The sequence below is a fragment of the Paroedura picta genome, chromosome 1 (genome assembly GCF_049243985.1).
Source record: "Paroedura picta isolate Pp20150507F chromosome 1, Ppicta_v3.0, whole genome shotgun sequence".
NCBI classification, from domain to species: Eukaryota; Metazoa; Chordata; class Lepidosauria; order Squamata; family Gekkonidae; genus Paroedura; species Paroedura picta.
In genome coordinates, this window is record NC_135369.1 from 85718794 (window position 1) to 85734104 (window position 15311).

Genomic DNA, 15311 nt, shown 5'->3' on the forward strand with positions numbered 1-15311 from the left:
ATGTGGAGGAACTGAGAATCAAACCTGGTTCACCAGATTAGAAGCCGCCACTCTTAACCACTACATCACGCTGTCACTACGTCTCCCATTAAAAGTATTTCTCTTAGCAGAGGCTTGGAAAGATGTTTCTGTTCCTGAGACATTGACTCAGCTGCCAGTGAGAACTGGGCCAATAGTCTGATTCAATCAGAGGTAACGTTCCTTACTCAAACATGGTGGTATAATGAAAAGGGAAGAATGTTGCACTCTCTGTCCTAAGGAAAGCCTGATTAGTTCCTCCCCAGAATCATCATCTGTAAAGAAGGGATAATGGCTAGTGACCCCCTACACAAGAAAACTTCAATGAGAATGGGAATTCTCACATTGCAAATGTCCAAACTGGGAAAGGTCTCTCTTTCTCCTCTGAATATCTTCATTTCCAGGAGGGGTGGTGGTGGAAATTGTTAAAAACTCTCCCAGTGAATGCTGATAGTCCACAGATATTCATCATTCTCCTTGTGTGTGTCCAAATAGAGGGCGAATATTTATCAATTTGGGACATTGCTATTTCTGTCTGGAATGGGTAGCATTCATATGTGAATATCAACATTCACTAATAACAACAACAATAATAATGTGCAACATGAAAATAAATGAGTACAATATTGCCTTTTTTCACAGCATGCAAAACGGGAATTTGCAGAAAAACTGGGGATAAAAGGCACGTTTATTAAAATCACAATACACCTCATTGTAAAATACGTGAAAACAAAGATTCTCGATTCTTGGAAGAAAAATTCTATGTCATGAACAAGGATGGGGTGGGAGGCAGTGGGAGGCAGTGAGGAATGTTGGGGCAGTAGAAGGGCAGCAGTCTGACAATTCCTGCTGCAGCTACATTTTCCTAGGGAGAGAGATGCTCCAAAGTAGCTTGTCATTGCCTGTCTCTGGGTAATAGTGACCCCGGACTTCACAGAAGGATTCTTTATTGTACGAGTATGCACGATCCCTTCAAACAGACTTGTCAAACAGTTATCAATTCTTGCTCATCTCCCTTCAGAATATCACCATAAGGATGATAGTTAAGTGGAATTTCTCCTGACAGCACAGCCTGTCAAATATTATGGGGAATAAGAACCCCATTCACATGAATGGCATTTGCTATAATGAAATGCTTTGTGGATCACATTGGTTCTCTGTTGCTACTTATCTTTAAATAGGACAGGGTCCTATTAAATAAAAGAGTAAGGCCACCTGGGGAGGAGTTAGGGCGGGCCCTGTCCAGGATAAAAACTCAGAGGGCCCAATCAGGAGCCGCAAAGCGGCTCCTGATTGGGCCCTCCGAGTGTCCATCCAGGGCCAAGCAGCCAATGGGGAGGCACACAAAGTGCCTTCCTATTGGCCCCTCACCAGGACAGACCAAAATTCCATTCACCCAGCCCAGTCTGGCTGCCAGTCTGCTCCTGACCACCAAAGGGAGAGGAGGTCAGTAGGGCTGCCAAGGGGGATGAGAACAGAGGCTTGGACAGGCTGCGCCAGACCTTTTTGCCCCAAGGCTGTCCTAACTGCCACGTCCAACTGTAAATTGCCTCAGAACCCTGACAGAGCTGGCAGGAGGCTGCAGAGTGCTGCCCTCCCCCCTCTCTTCAGGCCTGCTGCGAAGGAGCCTCTGATAGGCCCTGACTGAGGCAAGGAGGCCTTTCCAAGAGCAACGCAGGGGAGACTGAGGGCCTTCCTTTTGAGGGGGGGGGACTTTCCCCTTCTGCCAAACAGTTGCCTGACAGGGAGGCTACAGAAAAGCCCCTTCTCACTTAAAATACTGCTCTGCCCAGGGGTTAGACACAGCCAAGCCATGTGTTTTCTTCTTTGCAACTCTCTGCAGATTTGAGGCCACTGCACAGTGTTATTCTGCAGAGGAAGCTGGCTCTTTTGTCTCCTGTTTCATCTGCACAACAACCCCGTGCAGTAGGCCTCAAGTCTTTCAATTCAACAACAACCTGTGTGGGAAGCCTTAAATGTTTCTTCTCTACCACAACCCTGTCCAAAGTAGCCCTTTCTGCCTGGGGAGCTGATCTTTATACTCTGCAGGTGAGCTGTAATTCCAGGAGCTCTCCAGGCCACACCTGTAGGTTGGCTACCTCTGGGTTGGAAATATTCCTCGAGGTTTGGAGTTGGGACTTCAAAATCGTACAATGCCTCAGAGTCCAGCCTTCAAATGAGCCATTTTTGCCTACAGTTGGTAGGGAGTGGTGCAGGAGTGTCCCTCCTGGCCTATGGATTATGGCCAGCCCTTACCAGCAACTGTTTGTATTCTGGGGCGCAGACAGGCAGACCAGCATCAGTCCTGGGGGCTGACAATTGGAAAATGCTTTGAGACACCTGAGGCCTGCTGGGTCACTGCGGCCCATTCCCAGTTCTCTCAGATCTCTCACAACCCTACATACCTCACAGGTTGACTATTGTGGAGAGACAAATGGAAAAGGTGTTTGTAAACCGCTTTGGGACTCCTTTGGGTAGTAAGCAATAGGGTACAAAAATCCATTCTTCTAAGGAGCAACCATGAAAGAAGCATGTGGGCACATAACATTTTACCAACAGTGAAAATATGGGAGACAGAAGGAACAGGGTGGACACCTGTGTACTGTGACTACCCTATGTGTATTAGGGCAGAGGGGCATTTCGGTGAATGTGGCCTAATTCACACAAGAAGGGAAATGACGCAGAACTGGGGGGAATTGGTTGCCATGTAATCTTCCCCTAAGAAGAGTCTCCAGTCTGATTTTCCCTTCACATATCTGAGGATATGGCTCTGGAAAGTTCATCTGTAACCACTATGCTGCAATTCCCAAAGGTCAGTCCTCTCCCACAATCAACGAACATCCCACACCACAGGTTCTTGACACCCATATCTCCACACCCATGGCCTCATTTGCCACCATGCCACCACAACCTCCCACACAACACACATGACAACCCCATGCCCTTACAGACTGGACAACTCCTCCCCTTCCTCTTCCCACTGCCAAGCTCTAGCGCCCGTTGTATTCTTGGAGACAACGGGCTTTGCCCCTAGTATAAAGAATATTGCTAGAGTGAGTCAGAAAATTCAATTGATTTCACTAGAAATTGATGTCACTAGAAAGCACCAATGGGTGTTTCAAAGGCCTGGATTCTCAATTTATTTGATTACTACGGCGTTCTGACATTTCTATGATAATATCAATAAAATAGTATCTTGACATTCTGGCAGAGAAGATAGCAACCATTTCCACATCTTTCTAAATGGGATGACAACTGTTGTTAGAAATCATTGTTTTCCAAATAGCCGTTGCCTTTTCTTTTCTTTGGTTTCATTTTCTTTCATTTCCTTTGCCAGATGTTAATGCTTGATGAAATTCTCTCATAGCATAGCCTGTTTCTTGTTGGAAGATCTTGAATTTCTTTTTTGTAGGAGAAAGTCTGTAGAGAAGATAATAAAAGTGTTATGAAGTATTCAGTGGGGAGAAAGGGCTAAAAAAAGAGGAAAATGGTCTTTTCTCTATCCGCAGCTTACTTTTGATTTTCAGAGATTTAATTCGAATCTTGCACCTACATTCTTCACCTTCTTTCCTCTTCTGATTTTCTCTTTGGAATCACAGACTATGTTTTTTGCATAACAATGAGAAAAACTGGATATGTTGCAGGTGGGATGTTTTTGTTTTGTTTTGTTTTTGATGTCATGTGCTTGGTCTCTCTATACTAGTGATTTTCCTACTGGGTGTGTCTTCTGAAATTGTAAATAGAGATTTGGCAGCCATCTTAGCAGACCCTAGTGGTTCTCCCCATTCCTCAATGTACAAGCTCCACTACCACTTTTGTTTTCCATCTAGGCTGAGTCTAACAAAATGTTTTTTTCCACTAGGCTATAAATGGCTGAAGAAAATGTCAGGAAAAATGATGTGATACTTTCCTGGCCTGGCTGCTAGGGCACCCCCTAGCACCTTCACCAAGACATGGGTTTAGGTGCCCCTTTTAGGAGAACACCAGATAGGTGGAGGGGATTGTCGTCATCATCTGCGTCCTTCTCCTCCTCCTCCTCCTCCCAATCTGCCTTCTCTGGCTCCAGCTTAGGGCACTGCTCCTCACTCTCCACCTTCTCCAACTTCCATATCCACCACTCTGCCTTCCTCCTTCCTTCTCGCCACTCCTCTTCTTCTCCATGGGGTCTTCTGGTTTCCTCAACTCCTTCAGCATCTGTCCCTGTCCCTCTGGCCTCACCCCCTTTTATCCGTCCCTGGCTCCCAGGTTCCCCCTCCCCGCCCTCTTCTTCCCAGAGAGCCAGCATAGCCCTGGCAGAAGCAGTGAGGAGAGACAGCTAAGCAATGACTCTAGTCTTTCTCTCATGGTTGCTTCCACCATGGCTGAGCCAGCTCTCTGGGCAGGGGAAGACCACAGAAAGAGGTGACTGTGGTGAAGCTTTGCTAGTCAGTGTTCAGCTGATGATACCATTGTAATGACCAACAGGAGTCTGTGTTAGACATGTTCACAAATTCTATTAATTAATTAATTAATTAAGCAGCAAATATAATAATGTACCAGCAGTAGTTATAGTACACTTAAGGGTGTGGGAGGAGGGTGGAAGGTACACAGCAAGTGGTCCCTGATCAATGTGGATACTACAGGAGTGGGGGGGGGGATCTGGCCTTTCAGAGACAGAAGAATGGGGGAATTCAATGGAAAGTTTCTGCTTTGAGATAACTTTGGTTTGGAGGCAAAAATAAAACCTGGGAAAATTGTGGCAATAGCACTCTTAAAATCCCTGGAAAAAACTTAAATTGAATGTATGCTGAACCTTGAAGGGTGGGGAAACAATACAAAAGGGGAAAAAATTCTGACAGACATCTGAGCAGAAAACAAGGTCAAATGCAGCCAGACTGGAATTCACTGTGAAACCAGAGAAAACCACCACTGTAGAAACTACCAATATTGACAAAATAAAACTGAAATAGGACTTAATTACAATCTTTGCCACCAAAAGAAAACAGAACAGATATTAAAGATTGTATGTAACTAATCTGAAGGAAAGTATTTAAGGGAGTAGCCTTAACAAATAATTCCTAAATAATAGAAACCTAATAAACCATTTAATTTATACCATTAAACCTAAGCTGTTGTCTTCTTCTTGCATTTGTCCTTACCCACTGGGGTGATAAAAGACCTAGATTAACACTAAACATTATCAAAGTTTTTCCTACCTTCTCCTTTTTTGTTCAGCTTGTCTTGAATCCTGACACAATTTCATTGACAGGGGCAGTTAATAATGTAGAGAATGACTTCAGGATGCAGAATAGGCTTAATTTATTTACTTTGCATGTTTCAAAAGAGGAGAGGGGAAACTCAACAGCAGACTGGTTTTTACATGTTTCTAATAACTTAAGCCACTATCCTTAAGAACAGATGCCAATAGACATGTTGGAAGAACAGTGGCTGTTGGAACAGTGACAGGTATCATAATACAATGATGGTGGTCAAGCAGCAGTAAAGCCAGCAACAAGAAACAGCTTTTATGAAAAAGATGTGTATCACATCTCCAGATTATGCTTTCCTTCTTTTCTACTAGTATCACTAAAATATAAACAATAGGTAAAATGATATAGGTCTTTAATATTCAGTTTGTCAAAATATGAACTTACACGAAACTGCCTTATACTGTGTCAGTGATCAGTCCATATTGTTTATTCAGATTGTCAATAGCACATCAAGGCTACATGTGGAGGTTTTCACATCACTGAATACCTGATCCTTTTTTACTGAAGATGCTGAGCATTGAACCTAGAAGTAGAGGGTCTTTTGAGCCAGAATTCCTCCCATTTAAGGTCACATAGTTGGGAAACCACCTTCACTGGTAGCCACAAGACTGCTGTCTCAAGGTTTGTCAGCAACAGCTCATAGAAATCTCCTATCAGGGACTTGTAATATTGCATCAGGTAAGATGGGAAGTGTCTTAACAATACTTTAAGAAAAAGAGCTCCATGCAAAAGACATAGAAGAGATTTGATTTTGAAATGGGAAAGCTTTCAAGGAGAAAGTAAAAAAGGGAAAGTGATGCTGGTGTGGGCCAGGGGAAGCTGATGGGAATGAGACATTCCCAAATCACACAGGTGTTATTTAATGAAAAGATCTGTTTTGTCACAAGAAAAGGGCACAGGGGGAGGTTAATAAACATACTCTCACCCAACACTATAGTCCCAATCCAAATCATTGTCACCCTTCTCTGTAGTAGCTATTTGTAGATATTTCAAGTAAGAATGTTTGCAAAATCCTATTTGAATAGATTTTATAAATAAAATCAGAGTTCTTCACTACCACTACCTCTTTGGATGCTCACTGGATATAATGCTGACCTATAAGGACTTTTGATGAACAATCTAAATTCTCTTTTGCAATCTAATTTTAACCAGTGTGTTTTGGAAGGAAATTTAACACCATTGTCACACATATCCATGTTGCAATTTATGTACCTCCACAACTTTCCTAAGGTTTCTCAGCACCCACCAAATGTACATAAGAAAATAAGTCAAAAAGTTCTTCAATTCTTGGAGAACAGGAAGTGCCAGAAGATTGGAGGCAGGCAAATGTTTGCCCCCGTCTTCAAGAAGGGGGGAAAGGAGGACCCAGGTAACAACTGACCTGTCAGCTTGACATCTATAGCTGGCAGAATTTAAGAACAAATCACCAGTCCCTGAGCAGCTAGAGTAGATGGCTGTGATTACTAAGAGTAAGCACGGGTTTCTCAAGAACAAGTCATGTCAGATTAATCTATTTTCTTTTTGAGAAAGTTACTACCTTACTAGATCAGGGAAATGCTGTGGATATAGTTTATCTTGAATTCAATAAAACTTTTGATAAGGTTCCATATGATATTCTTTTTGTTGGTAAAATGCGGTATGGATCCTATTACTGTTAGGTGGATCAATAACTGGTTGACAGATGGCATCCAAATTGTGCTTGTTAATTGTTCATCATCTTCTTGTAGATGAGTCACAAGTAGAGTGCCTAAGGGATCTATCTTGGCCACTGTGTTATTCAACACTAGTAAAAAAGCCCATTGTATGTCTAAATACAATGGGCGCTAGCCTCTCGCCGCAGGGAGCGCCTGGCAGCTGCGCGGAGCGCGGCTGGCCCCAGCTCACTCACCGGGCAGCTGTTGTCGAGGTGGTGGAGCTCCAGATCGGTGAAGAGTCATTTCAGGCGTGGCGCCGGTTGGGCTTCTCCCCGCGGCTGGCGGGTGTCTCCCGGGTCTCTGGAGGCGGCGGCAGCGGCTTTTGGGGGCGAATGGCGGCCTTGCGAAGGGAGTGAGGCTGCCGGGCGTCTCCCGGGCCTCGTGCGGCGGCTGCAGCGGGCGATTCCCAGGCTGGGGAAGGGAGCGAGGCTGCCGGGCGTCTACTGGGCCTCGCGCGGCGGCGGCGGCGGCGGCTTTTGGAGCCGATTCCTGGCCTGGGGAAGAGAGCGAGGCTGCCGGGCGTCTCCCGGGCCTCGCGCGGCAGTGGCGGCGGCGGCGGCTTTGGGGGCCGATTCCTGGCCTGGGGAAGGGAGCGAAGCTGCTGGGTGTCTCCCGGGCCTCGCGCGGCGGCTTTTGGGGCCGATTCCCGGCCTGGGGAAGGGAGCGATGCTGCCGGACGGTACCCAGGGCTCGTGCGGCGGTGGCGGCTTGTGCGGCAGGCTGAGGCGTCGGGAGGCGCTTTGCGCCTCTGGGGGCAGCGCGGCTCGCATCAGGGCCACTGGGGCAGGTGAAAGCGGCGGCGGGTGGGCGGCGGCCGAGTGTGTCGGCGGGCGAGAAGAAGCCGGTTCGGAGGGCGGCAAGGCAGGCTGCTGGAGGCCGTATGCGGGCTGCTGGCGACAGGAGGAGGCGCTGGTCCTGTTGGAGATGCGTCCAGCTCAGCGGCAAGTGGGGAAATGGCGGATGTGGGCGGCCAGTCCAGGGCGGGCCAAGTGGCCACTTGGCCCTCGAGTGGCACTCGGAGGGGCCCAATCAGGAGCCGCTTTGCGGCTCCTGATTGGACACCTCCGAGTTTTTATCCCGGACCGGTCCCGCCCTAACTCCTCCCCACAACCCCTTACTCTTTTATATAGTCTGTGGCGCCTGTGGCGCCACGGGCGGTGTACAGATATTTACAAATGATTTGGATGAAGGAATAGACGGGGTACTTATTAAATTTGCATATGATACTAAACTGTGAGGGGTAGCAAACACAGCAGAAGACAGAATTAGCATACAGGATGATCTTGACAGGCTGGAATATATTCCAATAGTGGAAAATGTAAAGTTCTGCATTTAGGTAGGAGAAATCAAATGTATCATTATAGGATGGGGGAGAGCTGCCTTGGCAGTAATATGTACAAAATGGACCTAGGGGTCTGAGTAGACCATGTAGTGAACATGAGTCAGCAGTGTGACTTAGTTGCTAAAAAGGCAAATTGATTTTGGGTTGTATCAAAATGATATAGTGTCCAGATCATATGAGGTGATGGTACTGCTTTACTCTGTACTGCTTTACTCTGTTCTAGTTAGACCTCACTTATAATACTGTGTTTAGTTTTGGGCATCACCATTGAAAAAGAATGTAGACAAAATGGAGCGCATCCTGAAAAGGGAAACAAAAATGTTGAGGCATCCCGAAACGGGAAACAAAAATGTTGAGGGGTCTGGAGACCAAGATGCATGTGAAAAGGTTGAGAGAGCTTGGTCTGTTTAGCTTGGGGGAAAGATGATAGTGATATGATAGCCATCTTCAAATACTTGAAGGGGTATCACGGAGGATGGAGTAGAGTTGTTTTCTGGGATTCAAGTTATTTGGAATAAATCTGTGCCTATATGAACTGGAACCTTAGTAGCAATTTTATTTTTACTTACCATCATATGTAATTTGTTTTTCTGATGTCCCTGGGTATGCATTTTTGCAACTAGCAGCTCTGGAAAAACACACCCTGTGAGTCACTATAGTACTGTACAGATTTAATATCACAGTGCAGTTTAATACAAACAATTCAGGTAATTCAATGAAATATTTAACTTATTTTACATGAAAGTTATATCCATGAATGTTTATGATTTAGGCATTGTAATTAAATGTAACTTCCAGAAGTGGTCTGTGTCTGAATACTGGTAGCTATAGAACAACAGCAGGGGCAGTTTTGACCTCTCTGTCCTGCTCATGGACCTGTGGTTGGCTACCGTCAGGATGCTGGAACAGACGGGTGATTCTTCTGGCCAGCAGGGCTCAACTTAAACTATCTGCCTTAAAGTTTTATTTAAAAAATTAAACAAAAGAGGTAAATATAATATTTAGATAGTTATATTCAAATTCCAGAAGCCTCACACTTAAGAAAATATTATTTTCTGGTGTTAGACATGAAGAAGGGCACAATGTGCATATCAGATACTTGGCAGAATAGGGAAAATTAATGGGAAATTGATAGTCATGAATTCTATTTTAAAAATCAAAGTAGGTCATAAAGCAAAAGCCACTGTCTAAGGAGGCATGGGTTTAGAAAAGGCTTTCTCAACCAAGGTTTCATGAAAACCTGGGGTTTCTAGACTGCACTGGAATGTTTCCTGAATGGGAGTTAATTAATTTTTAATATATTTTTAATTTGTTAAACATTTATCAGTTGATATGACCATATATGGTCATATCAACCTGCCCCCCCCCCCATATGGCCAATGATGGTCCTGGATGATGTGGGTGGACCTGTATACCGGTATACTTCTCAATCCTATTCTGCATGGTCATACCACTTCTGGGGTTTCTTGAAACCTGAAAAATGTTTCAAGGGTTCTCAGCAGTAAAAAAATAAATAAAATAGAAAGTCTGGTTTAGAACGTTATGTGGAAAATGCTGTAGGAGAGTAAAGGCATGTAGAGAAAGGTTTAAACAACCTCCTCCTCCTACCAGCTCTCTCATGCAAATGCCCTACATTAACTTGTTGAAGAAAACAAAAGGCTGGGAGCTCTGCGTCCTTCATACTGTCTAATTTGGTGTTTGTATGATGCAGATGGGAAATAATCTGCCTAAGATAATGGAGAGCTGCTGCCAGAGCACAGTCAATAATACTGAACTGGATGGAACAGCAGTCTGATGTAATGTGAGAAAACTAATAAAAACGGAACACATGGATGAACACCTCAGCAACGGCACTTGCTCCAGTTTGGGGAAAGTCCACTGGAGGAAATTCAGCCAAGACATAAAAGTGCACCTTAGGAGCAATTCAACAATATGACAAGCTGCCAAAAGGATATACAGAACCTACTATTTAATGTGGGATGTCTTGCATAACAAACACAGCTGCAGGGTGCTGAGGTAAAGAAAGTGCAGGGAAACTTCCATGTGAAAGCTCCAATGAAAACTATAAAGAGAATGATTGTTGCATGAAAGCAGCCTCAGGCACATTGTGGGCAGGTCTGTGTACAGTGATTCTGCATTTTCATCACCTTGCCATATATGCCTAGACTTTTATATTACTCACAGACCTGGGAATTTCTGCTATCATATCCTACAAAGATCGGCTAATGCCTGGTGAGGTCTCTGAAGCCATGAAAGCAGATGAGAGTGGAGCAGGATATCCAGGGATTTTTTAAAAATGACTATATTTTCATGATCTATTTTTCTCTATGGCACACATGACATATATTATTTCTATCCCTCAGTTTTAGCCTTTAGCAGCCACAGAGTGCAGTAGGGTAGGCCTAGAGAGAGTGACTGGCCCAAGGCTACACAGCAAACGTTGTGGCTGAGTGGGAATCCTGAGTGCCCAGCTCTCTAACCACTACACTGTGCATGAGGAGGACATGCTGAAGAGAAAGGCAACTTGTGATGAGATGAATAAATTATTCAAAATCAACATTAATGTCTTGCTAGCTTTGCTTAATTAATTCAGCTAATCTCTAACGTGTACAAAGCACAGAATTCAGTTTTTCTTGGCATGGAATTTGGATTACCACAGTATGTAATGTTACTTATTAAAATATATTTATCATTTTAAGTACATAGCATATATAGTTTCTCCCGTTTAAGATTCTGTTACTCCTTTCTTTTTTTAAAATCTGATCTGACTGTAAGTTTAAATATGCATTTTTTTCAATCTAGACTCAACTATTTCACAGCGACAGAGTTAGTTAGCACAGAAATGCAGCTCAGTGCTACTATTTCCTCCCCGAATTCAGAAGGGAGCAGCTCTCCCTGCCATTGTCTGCACTAAACTTCCTCCTGCACATTTTCCTTCTGGTGAAGTTCTCGTGCCTGGCATCCTTTCAAAGCTCAGTTGCAGTGAACTGCCTTTTCATTCGGGGTCTTGAGACCTACTTTTTTTTGCCCTACACAGATTCCCTTGAGGTGAAAGCATCATCTTGGCACCAAGTCACATCTGTTTACATCAATCATGCTGACGTTCCAGAGTTACCGTAAGGAAGCTGATGTGGAACACTACTAAAGCCACACAACACCACAACAATTTGAACTACGTATATATTTCAGCTGGAGGGAGGAATAGCCAGGACTTCCATTACAAATTCCTTACATCAGTAATATCTTCTGGCATAAATGGCAGCTCTTTTTAAAGTGATGCTTGCAAAGTTAATTGATTTAATATTTGTTTGCTTTATTTATTTAATTAAATACCCTCCACACACACACACACACACACACACACACACACAAATATACTTTTTAGAGATTTGAAGCACTGCTCCTGGGGAGATAGATTCAGGTGGTTAGCCATGTGGGTTTGAAGCAGCAGAACAAAGTTTGAATCCAGTGGCTCCTTTAAGACCAACAAAATTTTATTGAAGGTACAAGCTTTCATGTGCATGCTTAAGTATGGATGCACACAAAAGCTTATACCTTGAGCAAAACGTTGCTGATCTAAAAGGTGTCACTAGACTCAAAGTTAGTTCTGCTGCTCCTGGGGAGGTTCATGATGTCACAGACTCTCAGCTGATCAACACAGGTCACAGCTGGTTTTCCTTGCGTTGAATAAAGGGGAGAATGGTGCATGCACCACAACTCTAGTAATTTCATATCTGTTCATTTGGCTATAACCTAGTCTTAGTTGGTTGCAGCTAGGCAGGAAACAGGTTGCAATGTATGCTATCTAGGCAAGAAATGAAGGGAGACACTGGCCAATGGAATGTGAAGTGAAGGATGGGGAAGGCCGGATGAAAATTCATTAAATGGTATATGTTGGTGGTGAATACTGTGAAAGGAGGAAGAGATTAATCTTTCAAAGGGGTGGTCTTGCTTTTAAAACACTTATTAGTATGAATTTATTGGCAATGTGTGGGCTTGGGCTCTGAAAGAAATCCATTTGTGTTCTCCATTTTAAGTGTTTTTGCTTCCTGACACATTTTGAATACTATTACTTTTTCCTCAGTGCAGAGGTTGAACATTTTTATGGTGTAATTAACCACAGTCAAAGGATTAAATGTCATCATTTATCATTTATAAATAAAAGATCAGACTACCTATTTCTAATCATAGTTATAGAGATATATAAAGCTGATTCACATTTAATGCAGCAGACTTGTGTGTATATGGTGATCTCATCATCTTCCTTCCCTCACACACAGAATGTTCCCTTCTAACTTCTTTTTTGCTGAGCAGCCCCTTTATCTATTTTCTTCTTATTTCTTTGTCAAAGACGGTCCATCACTCACTTTATTTTGTCTGTCTGTCTGTCTGTCTGTCTGTCTGTCTGTCTGTCTGTCTGTCTGTCTGTCTGTCTGCAAGTGTCTGGATATATATTGCTGTTTGGCCAAAAGCCAACATTTAAATAGCTGTGTCTGGGATCTAAGGAAAGTAAGCATGTCCAAGAAAAACAACCTATGGACATCTGGACCATTACTTTCACTTCTCTGTCCAGGTGTGTAGACATGTTGATTGGAACCAACAGAACAGGATTTGATTCCAATGGCACTTTTATGACCAACAAAGTTTAATTCTAGGTATCAGCTTTGTAGCCCAGTGGTAGGTCTGTTCCCTTATGGGGCCTGGGCTCCAGTGGGCTGGCAGGATGGGTTTGGTGCTGTAGGATGGGGACCTGTGGTACTCAGAGGGTGGAGAACATCCTCCCATGACAAGCACCCTTTGTACCCACTTTTACCCTGACAGCACACAGAGGTGTTCAGGAATTTGAAGCAAGTAGAGAATTGGCTTTTAACTCTTTGTAATGCATAAAACATGTACTACTGGGAGCAAGTTTGCTTCATAAGCCAGTCCTCTGCTTCCCTTGCTTATGTGGTGTTGTGTCTGCCAAGATGTCATAGGGTTACATTGGAACTCTGAGGTATGCCTGACTTTTTATCCTTGAGAACCTGCTCTTGGAGACTGGGAGGGGAGAGCTGCAAGCATGGGAGTGTGCTTCTCTTGTTTCCAGTGTGCCTGGGGGAGGTATGCCCAGGTAAACTTTCTCTGTGAGTTTGGTGTCACTGGTTTGTTCCTGAACCTTTCCATAGACTCCTGTAACTACAAGTGTCTTTTCTAGATAGAAGACAGGGGAGACCTTTTTGGGTGGTTTGTAACTTGAACTCCCAAAATATAATTTGATCCCTGCTTGGAGAGATTGTAAAGGAGTGGGCAGCAGAGTAAGGGTTCCTGTGCATTTGGTGTATGTTATTTGCTGGGAGTCCCATTCTATACACTTTCTAAACCCTGCCTTTTCCTTTATTCTGTTACGTTTACAGTGCTACGGTGGCACTGGGTCTGCTCAACACACTGTGCTGATTTTGCTGGACTTACAAATATGTCCGTCACCTTCAGTTTCTACTGCAGATATCCTCTGGATCTTTGATTCTTTTCAGCAAGGCTTCTGTTAACCTTACCTTTCTTTTCTTTTCTTGCTGTTTTACCCCTCCACCTGGTCACCATCTTTGGGGGGTTGTAATGTGGACCCCATTAATCCAATACTCACTAAACTTGGAGGACTGATAGAGGAGAGTCGGCCAGAAAATCCTTGAGAGTTTGGCATCTCTAGATTGCACAGGATCCAATCTATACAAGCTCCAGGACTGCATAAGCTATCAAAAGTATATTATAAACATTTTGAAGAATTCATAAAGGTATCATTACTAAAGTTATGAATGAAATAAAAGAAGAAGAGTTGGTTTTTATACCCTGCTCTTCACCACTCAAAGGAGTCACCTTCCCTTCCTCTCCTGTCAACAGATACTCTGTGAGGTAGGTGGGTGTAAGAGCTCTGTCAGAAGGAAAAACAATACCTCTAATGTGGCAAGAGTCATATATAACATTAATATATAAAGAAGACAGTGATGCAATACTAAATCAGTCATATAGACCTATTTCTCTGCTGAAATTAGATTACAAAATCTTTGTTACAGTATTGGCAGAAAGGTTACAAAAATGTATACCTACTCTAAATCTCTGCAATTAAAAAGAGAATGAATGATTATATTATCAAGTGGCATGTCTGGTCTAGATTATGGATTGGATTAAAAATCAAATACCAGTCAAACATGAATCAGCAAAAGGTGGCTCACAGAATTGTCATGATAAATGCACAAGAAATAAAAATAAATTTGATATTTTAATGTATGGCAACATAATAAATGCTCAGAGGAGAATTAAGGCTTGGCAAGATATTAAAGATGAAAGAATAAATATTCAATAGTTTTACAACTAATATTCAGTTTCAAGACTAAAGAAGATCATTAACATGGAAGGTGGAACTCTGAGTTTGAATAGTTGATTACAAATCAATTTACTTTAATGGATATGCAAGTTGTTACTCCAACTACAAACAGAAGAAGTGAAAAAATATGATAAAATGTATAAAGAATTTTAGAGAATAGATATCTATGGATCCATAGGAAGGCTTATATGAAGAGAAAAGGGAAAAAACTGGTACAAAATGTTTTAGATAGTATAGAACCCCAAAGAACATTGAAAAAGGAGACATAAACTGTGAAATGCTTGGGATATCAGATGGAACTTTTTTATTTGTGGTGGACATGTAAAAAAACATTTTTTTAAAATAAATGGAAAAATGCATACCATTTTAAAATGTAGGTTCCTTGTGGAAACTAAGAATACACAGTTAGGTATATTGCCTAATAGATTACCTGACAATGCCAAAAATTTTGGAAGAGATATTTATTTAAGTACATGGTGACAGTGGCTAGAAATATTTACACAGCGAAATGGAAACTAGATGTCTGCTCCTGCCTAGAATGGGAAAATAATCTTGCTGACTATGCAGTAATGGTCAAATTAACAACTTATCTGAGAAATAGATGAATAGCAAAAACTGAGGAGAGGTAGAGTGTGTTTTATGGAAGCTGG

General features: G+C 42.9%; 1 protein-coding gene across 1 annotated transcript in view; it reads right to left on the bottom strand.

Moving 5' to 3' along the window:
* Positions 1-1327: 1327 nt before the first annotated feature.
* The window catches only part of DISC1 (DISC1 scaffold protein), a 483193-nt gene continuing 469209 nt past the window's right edge, over positions 1328-15311 (bottom strand). Inside the window, exon 14 of the transcript XR_013232748.1 lies at positions 1328-3438. The gene's annotated coding sequence lies outside the window, so the exon portion shown is untranslated. The remainder of the gene's footprint in view (positions 3439-15311) is intronic.